Genomic DNA, 12,482 nt, shown 5'->3' with positions numbered 1-12,482 from the left:
AAATCTAATCCATGCACTTCATTGATGCATTATGACAGCCATATAAAGGAAACTCTCTGCTTGAAGGTCAGCACTGTGCGTAGCAAACTTCTGCAAGTCTTCTTTACTGTTTTTTGTGAACAACTCCTTGTGCTCCATAATGCAGAGCTGTCATGAAGGGGAGCTGAAGAACATTGTGAGGGTTTTAAAGAGTACAATTGTGGAAAAAGCTGTGATTGAAGTCAGTTTTGTCACATTTTACAAGAGATTTGATGGCATGAAAATATGCCTTCACATGACAATCGCTCAAACTTTAAGATCATTAAGTGTAGAAATATCATTCAACAAGCCTTTATTGGGTGTAAACAGAAAATGTTAGCTCTCAAGGGTTGACTGTAAGACAATAATGCCACTATGGATATTATTTAAGCATTTACAGGTCTTATTAAAAAAACTTTCTAGTATTTTAAACACGAGACAAATTCTTATTAAGGGCTTGAAAAGCTTGTTTTCTCAGTATTTTCCGTGTGTATGTATCTGTATACTGATTAATAAAAAGAACAACAGGTCATGTAAATCATTCAATACCTCGAAAGGCTGTGTGAGAGCGAGAGAGAGAGAGAGAGAGAGAGAGAGAGTTTTTTCTTTTTTTTCTCGACATTGCTAATGGGGGGAGGCGTGTGTGTGTGTGTTGTGGGAGGAGACAGGGAGGAGTGTGTGTGTGTCTATGTGATAGGGGGAGGGGAAACAGAGAGAGAGAGAGAGAGAGAGAGGAGAGAGAGGATTTGTGGCATGTAGTTTGTCAGCTGTCATTAGACACAGATGACACACACACCGGAATAATCTCAAACCAGAAGAGAGAGAGAGAGAAAGAGAGAGGGGAAATACAAAGGCAGTTTGTGTCTCTGCCATACGAGTGTGTGTCTGTGCACTACGTGTGTGTGTGCTGGCTGCCTGTATGGTGTGAAAACCAGTGTGGCCGCCCGGCCGGCATGGGATGTTTGACCGGCTCTGGATTGGTTATGGACTGGTCTAACCAAAGCAAAGGTGAGTGGCTTTCTGACTCCACTTTGTTATGTCAACACATATCAGTAGTAGAATAACAACCACATCTTCTTGTATATACCTGGAAATGTGATCCTGTTAGGTGAAATTACATAACAACAAAGTTAAAAACTATATTTTCATTCAATCAATAACTTGGAAGAAGTTGTTGCTGCTGTGTTAAAAAGCAGTTGTTTTGATTGAATGTAGCCCAGTTGCTATTTGTTCTGGCTTGTAATTACATGTTTACGTTTGAAGGAAGGTGCGTTTATTTTATCTGAATACTTCATCTCACTCCATTGCAAGCAGAAATTGTATAAGTGGCTTATACAACGTCGCTACAAGTTTACCGTTACCGTTACTCTTTTCATTGTCCGACCGATTTGGGTTTCACGCGACCAACAGATGCAACACTCTGAGAGGGATTCGGACTTTGAGCTGTCATGTATTGTGATTGTGGTTTTGACACTCTGCATGAATGTGTGTGTGTGTGTGTGTGTGTGTGTGTGTGTGTGTGTGTGTGTGTGTGTGTGTGTGTGTGTGTGTGTGTGTGTGTGTGTGTGTGTGTGTGTGTGTGTGTGTGTGTGTGTGTGTGTGTTGCAAGGGGAGTGGTTATGAATGACTGGCTGCGCACGCGCACACACACAGAGTGCACAGTCAGCAGGCCTGAAGCTGCTCTGTCACCTGAGGTCTAACCAGCCAAATGTTTACCAGGTCACTCCACTTCGATAACAACTGTTGTCAAAAAGTCAAAAGCAGCAGGTTCACAACTAATTTCAGCTATCCCAACAGCAACAACAAAAGAACTAAAAGCCCCCCCCCCCTATGTTTTTCCACGACATATTCACACTTTAGAACAGAAATAGCCAATTGGATAATTTACTCATTCAGGAATAATAATGGTGGTAACATGAAGTGCTACATTTTTAGATTATGAACTATAAATGTGCTTTTTATTCAAATAAATTCTAGTTTTTTTTAAGCATGGCTTCTGCTCTGACAAATGATAACAGATATTTGAGTGCACAGTCACCTAATTTTTCCTAGCTCATATTAAGTTATAGCCCCGTTAGAGGAAATATATTTCAGATTCGGCAAAAACGGCAGTGTGTGTGTGTGTGTGTGTGTGTGTGTGTGTGTGTGTGTGTGTGTGTGTGTGTGTGTGTGTGTGTGTGTGTGTGTGTGTGTGTGTGTGTGTGTGTGTGTGTGTGTGTGTGTGTGTGTGTGTGTGTGTGTGTGTGTGTGTGTGTGTGTGTGTGTGTGTGTGTGTGTGTGTGTGTGTTGGTTTTCACGCCGACACCGGCTGCCACAGCAGATAAGTCAATCAGTGAACTGAGGGTGGATTTTGACCTCCTGTCCATGGAACAAATGTGAAACTCCTGCTGTACCTACACCTATTTTTGCTTTCGTTTCCTGGTATTTTAATCGTTTCAAGCAGTGCGACTTATCAATTAATTTCTGTCATCGTGCCAGATATGAACTGGGATGTCATCCAGCTTATCAGTTTATCAAGAAATACGATTTTAATCGTCATTTTGAACGTCTGTGTGGAGCGTATTGCGACGGAGGACATGACAAGAGAGCAAGTGTCACTGACAATAAACAAAGCCTTTCTCAGCAAGCTTCGCTCTGATATTGTGTGTGTGTGTGTGTGTGTGTGTGTGTGTGTGTGTGTGTGTGTGTGTGTGTGTGTGTGTGTGTGTGTGTGTGTGTGTGTGTGTGTGTGTGTGTGTGTGTGTGTGTGTGTGTGTGTGTGTGTGTGTGTGTGTGCGTCCATTGTGGATAATTTGTCACTTTCTCATGTACAATTTCCTAACGCTCTACTCGGTACTCAAAGTTTTTGTCATTCTGGTTATTCCACTTTGTTTTCTCAGAGGAGAAATGTACACGGTAAAACTGAGTGTGTGTGTGTGTGTGTGTGGGTGTGTGTTTGTGTGAGACAACAACAATGATCTGCCTTGGGCGTGCAGATTGCTCCACAAAAAAAAAACAAAAAAACATTTTGTACGTGTGTTTTAATCTTCTATGTATTGGGTTTTTTTTGTGGATCTTTGTGTGCATGTGTGCGTGTGTGTGTGTGCGTGCTCATAATTGAGTTAGCATCCGGGCAGGCGTGTTCGATATTATTGATTGGGGTCCCGAATCGATCAGGCTCTCACATTACATGAAGCTCCACATGCAGTGTAATGAGCAGCTCCTGGCTGAGCAGGCTGTAAACAAGCCATCTGTAAATCATTTATTTGGAGGTATTCTTTTGATTGTGTCTCTATTTTTTTGATGTTGTTATTGTTTCCACTCAGCATTTTCCTAAGGTCACCTTTCTGTTGATTTGATGCATGTGACTTCTTGTATGTGTTTAGTGCTTCTCTTCTTTTGTCGTGTTCTTACAGCAAAGTTTCCAAGGCAAAAATTTGCCTATTGTCTGATACTGACTGAATAATTTTCTTTCATTTAAAAGATAAAATAAAATAAAAAAATCCTTTGTCATATTTGTAATGACATAAAAACTCGACGTGTTTGATGGAGTTGTGTAGGTGACAGTAAGCCACTTAACTTCCAACTACTGTTTTTCAAATACAAATGAGTGTTGATTGTTTAGACGAAGACGGATGCCTCGGAGACGGCTGTTTAGCACGTCTTGAAGTGGGTCAATTTGTACAGCTTGGATTTTATGGGGTACTCGCTTCTGAGCGTACAGAAAGGCATTTGCTTTCCATTCCAGCACACCAGTGTCAGGAGTCTTTGGAAACTTTGACAATTCAATAAAAAAAAAAAGGAATACGGGCTGCCAGGTGTTGAGGAAAGGTGGCTGGTTTGTTCTTAAAAAAAAAAAAAAAGACTAAATCATAGATTTACTGAAGTACCAGTTGACTGATTGTCAATCGGTTTGTTCGACTGGAGCGTCTTTCAGGATAGACTTATAGTGTGGTCACATTTACATCTGCCAAATCTTCTTTGTGAGCTTGATGGTTTTGCATGATATTTGTTAAGACACAAAACTGTCGAAGCTTTATCTAACTATCCCATCCCACCCGACTATAGGCCAAGGCCTGGTACGCCCTAAAGAGCTCGCAAACATTCTCACAATAACAACTACAGGCAAATTAGTCATAAATGAACATCAAATGCCTGTTTCGTGGCTGTTGGAGGAAGTCCACCAATGCACGGGTAGAACATGTATACTCCTGAGGTCCGGGTTCAATCCGGGTATCGTCCAACTGTCAGGCAAGCGTGCTAACCCCTACACCATTGGATTTATTGAGTTGTTAAATAGATTGCTGAAGGGCCAACACCTGAATTTGAGTAAAACATCAGGATGGCTTTGCTGTTAAAACAAAGATGAAGGTATGTTGCAGGACGACATCCTGTACTTTGCTTTCAAACTGAAAGCTCAACGAGAATCTGTGACATTTAATACGAACTCAGTTCTCTTGTTGTGCTGGTATGTGTAATAACCCTATCCATAGCTACTTCAAAAATATTAAGCTCCACCCAAAGACTTCACACCGTAAAGTGAAGCGATAAACGACTATCCATAACAGTTTACTTTGAAGTTACTCTACCAAAATCCACATGGGGGGAAAAATGAAACATTTAGCACCCAGTTTTAGTCGTTGATATACATCTCTAATACTTTGTCAATACCTTTCTGAAGGAAATTCGTCTTTATATTTTGTGGAACATCCCCGGATTTGTTGACATCTTCACGGCAAATGGTAAATGGTCTTCACATATATAGTGCCTTTCAACTGCGTGAGCGGCCCCAAAGCGCTTCACATTGTTCATCACATTCACCCATTCACTCACACATTCACACACCAATGGCGGCTGCGACCATGCAAGACGCTGTCACTCCAATGGGAGCAGTTTGGGGTTCAGTGTCTTGCCCAAAGACACCTTGGCATGTGGACAGGTGGAGATGGGAATCAAACCTGCAATCCTTCCGATTGGGAGACGACCGCTCTACTAACTGGGCAATGGGCCAATCGAGTCACGGTCACTCCCCACAGTCCCTGAGGCACGGTGGCGCAGTAGTTAGTTTTTGTGTATTGGTTTATTGCGGAAGTGATGTCTTTTATGGGACGTATATTTAAAAAAAAAAAAAATTCGGAGTAACTTTAAATACGTGACAGATATGAGTGCAAAAACACAAATACAGACTTGCTGACGTATCTTGTGGATATTCATTCACGTAATGCATTCTAAAGCCTCTGAACAGTCACAATTACATAATTAACCTTAACACAATGCAAAAACTAGCTCTAATGTAAAAATAACCTCAGATCTAAAATCACATTTTAACCCTCAATTACCTGTATAGGGGTTCCATATTTTGAGATCCACAAGGTAGGTCAGAGTCAACAACTGTAGTGCCCTCTCTCGATTTGCTCCAAAAAAAGACACCACACACCAGACGACATCAATTGTTCCCTATCTGGAATTGTTGTTGTTAAACTAGATTTGTCCCTTTTCAATAAAACTACAATAAGAGTAATACTATTTGACAATCTGGAGTATAACAAACTGGCTCGTAATACACTTTTTGGGGTTTCTTCTTTAGTATTTTCACAAAAGAGTGTGTCAGCTTGTGATTGGATTCTCTATAATGGTCTGGGAAATGGGGACATCGTAGAGGGGATCCATAAATCCACAGCCTTCTATTTTTCCAAGGAAAAGAGGTCAGGAACTACTGGTGAGGCAAGATTAGTTCTACCAATTGAGCCACAGGTTGTCTTTCAATCAAAAGGTTGCAAGATAAATATTCATATTTTTAAGTGTCCTTGAGCAAGGCACTGAACCGTAAGTGGCTCCCAGCAGATAGCTTGTGCACCGTGCATGGCAGCTGTCACCATTCTGAGTGTGTGAATGGGTGAAAGTGTTTAAGATTGTAAACTACTTTGGGGACATAGATGGAGTGGAAAGCATTATTTAAGGGAAATCCATTTACTGGTTTACATGAGATATGTAGTACTATATCGTGGGATTGAGATAAAGCCAGATGGTGAAAAATACGTTAAGAGTCTTTTCCTGCTTTCAGATGTAAAGTGTTCATTATTTGGTCACTTTGAAGAAGCAGTTTTTTGGGACCATTTTGAGAAAGAATACAGGTCATAGATTAAAATTTGTATTCTTCTTTACTATTAACTTAACAAGCAAAACGTCACAAGCATCGAATCTAGTTTAGAATTTTACTCGCATCCAGACATTGGTGTTCACATTTTAAAATAGTAAGTCTGCAAGTAAAAGTAATGAATCTAGTCAACAAATAAGGGGGGTTTTGATCCTAGAATCTACCTTAAGAATCTGTAAAGCAGGACTGCAGAATTGTGCCACGTATTCAGGTATATTTGAAGGAATGCCCCTTACTTTGTAGACCCACCTAGTTAATGTGCTCTTGGCTTTAGTTTCGTCAAACACTTCAATGGAAATCTTGTTTGTGTTAGCATTTCTTTGAATCTCTAACGCGGTATGTGTATATTTGCTGTGTCAGCACTTATGGACCGAAAGATGTCAGAAAAAGCAGCAGGACAAGTTTTCATTCCACTGCTGTCCTCAATATATTTGTCCTCTGACACCTCTCTTTAAGTTTTGATATACGATCGATTTGTATTGTTGTTTGTTACCTTGATGTACAATAGAGGTTGCCACCAATAGCATCTGGAGACGCAGAGCCTCTACCAACAAAATACTTGTTGTCCCCGGAAACAGGCAGTAAGCCAGGGGCCATAAAGCCATCAGCTCAGGGCAGCATCAATGTGGCACCAAACAACCGAGATGCACATAAAGAGATTGGACGTATTGATGCGGACACGCCGACGCATAGATGCATTACAGCACAAACACACAAACACTGTGTATACATAGCAGGCCCCTCAGCGCGTGAAATACCAGTGTTCTTAATCCAGCCACAGCAGGGTATTAAATCTACTTTATGTGTGTGTGTGATGGGAGGGTTTGCTGGCTTTTAGACCGAAGCCTTAACGTGAGCCTACGCTTCCAGTCGCCACTCTCAAACCCACTGTTGTCCAACCACTGGAGTGACCAAAGCCTGCCTTTAATGTGTACTGGGGAACCTTATTTTGCAAGTTGATTTAATCTACAGGTAATGAATAATTCATCTCATCTTGTCGTGTCATTGTTCTTTTGCAATAGATTTTCGAGGCTCAAGAAGGTTCCAACCCTTGAACCAATGTATGAGAAGTCCGTCAAGTGGATTGTAAATTTATTTATTCCTCTCATTAATGAAATATGCATTGGAAATCTAGTGAATGAGGACATTATCTACATCAAAAGAGTATTAATTTAACAACACGAGCTCTTGTAAGACTCAAAGAAGAGGATGATGTAAACACAAGCCATTACTAAAGAACAGATACTGATGGTTTTCTTTCATTTCTGGTTATAAAAACCATTTGCACAGTGAAAGGTGCTATCACATTGAGTGTAAAGATAGACATTTTGCACTAGTCATGGAAAAAAAACAAAAACACATTAGCTTTAATTTTTGTGCAGTCAATCATTACATAAGGCCGTGCGGTCAGTGTCTTGTTTTTATGTTACATGCTCAAAACCTCAATTAGCCTGCGAGCTCGGGCCTGAAGATGACTCACCACTTTAATAACAACCCACAGTGCCTTCGACTCCTTTCACAACTATCATTTGGTCGGGGTAGGTCTCTCATGCATATGCTGATGGCTACATCTTCCCAAACACCGGCTCAGCTTCCAAACCATTTCACATTGTGCAGCACTTCTTGTGAAGATCTTTACCGGTTTAACACACTCCACCTGATCTCTATGTGGTAACCTGTGATTTATTATTTTTTTTTCTTTAAATGATTTTGTGGCAGATAGCATAGACTGGTGTTTCCATGACAAGCCACTTGACCTCCATCTGTGTGTAATCTGACACTTACCTGCTCTCTGTCCTTGGTAACACACCAGGAAGAAGAACCTACAGGGATGTTCGTCTTCAGCTTTCAGACATTTCTTATTATTTAACTTCAGCTAGTGCTGAAGAGTCTTTAAGATGGTCATATTTGTCAAAAATCCACTCTTTTCCTGTTTTTTTCATTTAAGAATGAAATGTCAGAAGATTGAACAAGTGAACATTAAAAACATATATGTGAAACCCACTCACCTCAGCTTTTTTTTTTTTTTTTTTTTTTTACCTTCCAAGAAATCCAAAACAAAGCAACCTGGTAGCCATGTTTCCAGTGGAAACAGAGCCCACTTAAGCAGGCAGTGATCAATCCTCAGCTTTAATTCCTTAATGGCTGGTTTGACCCTTTGGCCTGTCTCTTCTCTCCAGCTCAAATTGTTTTTAAATGGCTTCACTTTGCCGAGCGCTTGGCTCCTCTGATTGCATTAGTATTGGCCCGAGCAGGGTAAAGGCTTTTGTCGCAAGCTACATTAGTGTTAATTCATTGTGTGCTTGTGTGCGTTTGTGCTCCATGTATGTTTTGTCTTGCACACGTGTTTTGAGTGTGGGCATATCTGCGTGCACTTCAAATGTTTAATTGATACCCGTCATGACTTCCATGATTTTGTGTGTGAAGATTAAAACTTCTAAAGTATTACTTCCCTCTTAGTTTTACATTGGTTTGCTTTATATTTGGTTTTGGAGGGATTCTCTTCCCTTATCTCGCACAATGCCGCTTCAGCCAAAATGCAAAAATCAGACAGTCCCATAATGATCAAATTTATTATGCTGCTTATTTCACAGCTAATAAAGAAATGAGAAAATTTTGAAATTTTCGGTGAACAAAAAAATATTTGAGAAAGAGACGAGGTACACCAAGCTGGTGTTTCCCATGCTATAGGGTTGATAAACCAGTGGATGTAAGTATGTTTGAGCTTAGCTCGCTAAAACAATTCAACAAAAGAATTTGAAGGATCTAAATCCCCAAGGGCCAGAACCAATTAGAATTGCAGTGTTGTTGTTGCATAATGGCAAAAACTAGTGATCCATTTAGCAAAATGCGATTTTCCATCAGATTTGATGTATTTTCTAATGAATGCTGCAAATCTACCCAGTGTAAAATGGTCACTGCAGATGTGAAGTGTCGCTGGTAAAGCTAAAACCTGCTTCAGCGTGACTCTTGAATGTGACAGATTTAATATTTCTCCAATTCTGGCATTTAGGGAAGGTCCTTTTCCCAGGAGAAGGGCAGCTTGCTAACATTATGTCTAATAGATTTAGAACGCTGCTATGGGTGCTAGTGTCTGCGAGTCATCTTGTTGTTTCAGACCCCCAAAAAATGAAAAAAGAGAATTAAAAAATTGCACGAAACGGTAAGTGTTTTGGTCAAATGGCAGAATTGTTTTCTGACCTGAATCTCCAAATTTGCTTGTCACAGACTTTAAAAGCTCCCTTCCCTTGTGTTCTTCCAAATACTTTCAAAACTAAGGCCCCATTTAAACAACAGTGTCGTCAAGTGAAAACCTACACTTTCGCTCCGTTTTGTGTGTCTGTTTATACAACCAAGGTGTTTGGAGCCACTGAAAATGCCACTTTTTGAAAACGGGTCATGGGGGGGAACTTTTTGAAAACACTCCGACTCTGTCTCCTTGGAAACGGGGGAACATGCAACTTTTTGAAAACACTCGGACTGCCCATGTGCACCACTGCCGTAGTAAATAGTTCTTCTGCACATACGTGAGTATCGGGCAATAGCAACAATGGCGTCCTCCAGAGTGTCGTGACCCCCAATCCATATTCTCCTGGCACTTGATAGTTTTGTGGTTGAGTCACCCGGAATAGCAATCCAACTTCGTCTGTCCATACGAATGTCCGTGTTCTCGCCATTGTTCATATTTATAGGGTCTTATGTGTGGTTTCATTACAAAAACAAACCAAACAACTGGTGGCCCAACATGAAAACAAAATCATTTTCAGCAATTCTTTGCTGTGTAAACGGACATCGTTTTCATAATGATATGTTGCCGTGCAAACAAAAAGGCTGTGTAAACGAAAATGCAAAAATACTGTGTATTCACTTGAAACGTTGTTGTGTAAACAGGGCCTCTGAGTCATCAATCCTGGTTTTTGTGTTTGTGGGGCTTTCCACGGACACGTTGTGCTTGTTTGAACATGAACATGATGATCTTTACGGTTACTGGTGCTCTTGTGTTTAGCAAGTGCAGTGCTCACCTTGTCCACAGTGTTACTGTGGTGTACTACCAGTACCAGTAAAAGTCAGGGGATCCCCAAAGACACCAACTGTTCTAACTCAATGCATAATATTTGCTTCCCAGTCCCACTTCTGTTGCAATCGGACGGAAAGTCACAAGATTTACAGCCGTTAGAATTTATCCTCTTGAGACCTTGAATGTCGGTATTGGATTTCCTGGCACTCCATTCGGTCGTCGTCAAGACATTTCTCTCTGAGCTGAAGAGATGGCCCGCCACCAGACAGACATCTTTATCCCTAAAGCCATGCTGCTAGCATGGATAATAAAATGGGTGTTGATGTGTAAGAGGTGTCGATAGCTACCTAACAGCTTATTAACAAGGGCTGTCCTCACATTGCGAAGAACTATCACCATAACAGCCAGAGACACCGCTTGGCAGAAACTATCGTTGTACTCATCGACTTGTCTTGTTTGAGCTTCAGTATTTTAATCACGTTATTGGCAGTTTTTCTCCTCTTGGCTCTGCTCCTCTCTTCTCTTGGAGTAATTAGGCCATATTTCCTCCTGCCTCAGGCTTGATTATTCAGAGCAACACATGCCCCTCCTCCCCATTTTCCTCCTCCTGTCACCCCATCCACCTCCACTTGTATTATTTTACATTTGCACTTGTGTGAGAAAACATTTGTCCTTTCTTTTCTTCCATCCCCATTTTTTATTTTTTTTTTCTTGGAACTTTCTCCCTCTTCTGGTTTCTTTACCCTCTCCCGTTTCCCTCCCTGTTGTTTTCTCTCTCCCTCTTGCCTGCCTTCATCTACACAGTATCAGCCCCACTGACCGGCTGTTATGTAACAGTCAGGTGATGTGTTGGCCTGTTGAAGAGCCTTAAAGCCCTACTGTCCTAACAGACAGTGCTCCTCCCCTGCTTGTTATCACCATTCGACTGTCATTGTGTGATAGGAAAAGATTTACCCCCCTTTTTTTTTTTTTGTCATCAGTAGATTCAGTCCTGGCAGACCTTCAAAAAATTTTGCTCATTCTTTTTGGGTTGATCTTTAATTAAAATGATGAGCAGTAACAGAGTTAAAGGTCTGACCGGCAGCGTTATGTATTTGAAGTGTAACTTGTAGATCTGGTAAAACACCTTATTCCACAGCGACAAACACACCGTCGAGCCAGCAAGACAAGTTTTGTGAAACGGGTGTTCTGACTGTCTTGCTGCATGAGGTGAACATACGGTGAAACTCTTACTCTCAGCTAATGTATACAATTAACCACTTTCCACCTACCTATGCCTTTCGTTCCCATAAGAAACCCCCCAAAAAAATTCTGGCTCTCAACATCAGGACTCCTGTTGGAAACCCTCATCTCCAAAGCCAGAAACACTCATGTAAAAAAAACACTGTCAGTGCCTACATGAATTAGCAATTTCTAACAGAAGCAATTATCAACACCTACTGTATTCCCACTTGGGCCTCCCACGTATTGCCTGCGGACACATTACAATGGTACATTGTTTTCGTGAGTCACGAGCACAGCCCCTGTTTGATTAAGCACCATGCAGGTTGTGTACATCTTGGGCACATTAGTGCTTGTGTGTTAATAGCGTTGGGGTTCATATTGTGGTGAAGCTCACCAAGTGGAGAGAGCAGCACTTTTCACTGTCTGTTTCCGAGTTTTTTTTTATTTTCCATAATGGGCAATTGCCGCACGGAAAGTGCATTTAGATTAAAAGCGCGCTTGTAATTGGTGTGGGCTTTTCTCTTTTGAGGGCCATGTTTGTTTGTGTATTTGCATCATGTTCAGGTACAGCTACAAACAGTTGGGTGTTTTTGTTGTTTGTGTTCACTTGCATAATTCATGCAGGAGCAATGGGTCCCTTCAGCTTTGACAGTAGATGTTAGCATGTAAACATTATGACTGATATCTTCACTAACTAATGGGTATTGTTCAAACAGGTCTGCAGTTTTAAATCATATGGTTTGAATACCACAAAAGCGCCGCATACATCCATAACATTATGAGCACTGAAAGCTGAATAACATATGTCTTTATCCAGACTTTTGTGAGTGGGTGGGAAATATGAGGCAGCATGGGAACATTTTGTTGACTTGTTAGGAGCTGGGAAAGTGGAAAGCAGAATGATTCAAGTGTTTGACAAGGGCAAAGATTTGATAGCCTATAGAATTCAGCCCTGTATTGTTATGAAAATGAAATTATAGACCAACTACCAAGCAATGCATGAGGAAAAGATTACATTTTTGTTTTCTTTTTACTGTATTGTACTGCAACACTGCTATTTACCTATTGATTGGTTTTTGTTTTTGT

General features: G+C 40.9%; 1 protein-coding gene across 1 annotated transcript in view; it reads left to right on the top strand.

Moving 5' to 3' along the window:
• Positions 1–735: 735 nt before the first annotated feature.
• The window catches only part of LOC308114595 (nuclear receptor coactivator 2-like), a gene marked incomplete at its 3' end in the record, with an annotated part of 38,111 nt that continues 26,364 nt past the window's right edge, over positions 736–12,482 (top strand). The window contains exon 1 of the mRNA XM_080471620.1: positions 736–1,026. The remainder of the gene's footprint in view (positions 1,027–12,482) is intronic.

This window comes from Lipophrys pholis, assembly GCF_963383615.2.
Source record: "Lipophrys pholis genome assembly, chromosome: 1".
NCBI classification, from domain to species: domain Eukaryota; kingdom Metazoa; phylum Chordata; class Actinopteri; order Blenniiformes; family Blenniidae; genus Lipophrys; species Lipophrys pholis.
This window is presented reverse-complemented; position numbering and strand designations above follow the sequence as displayed.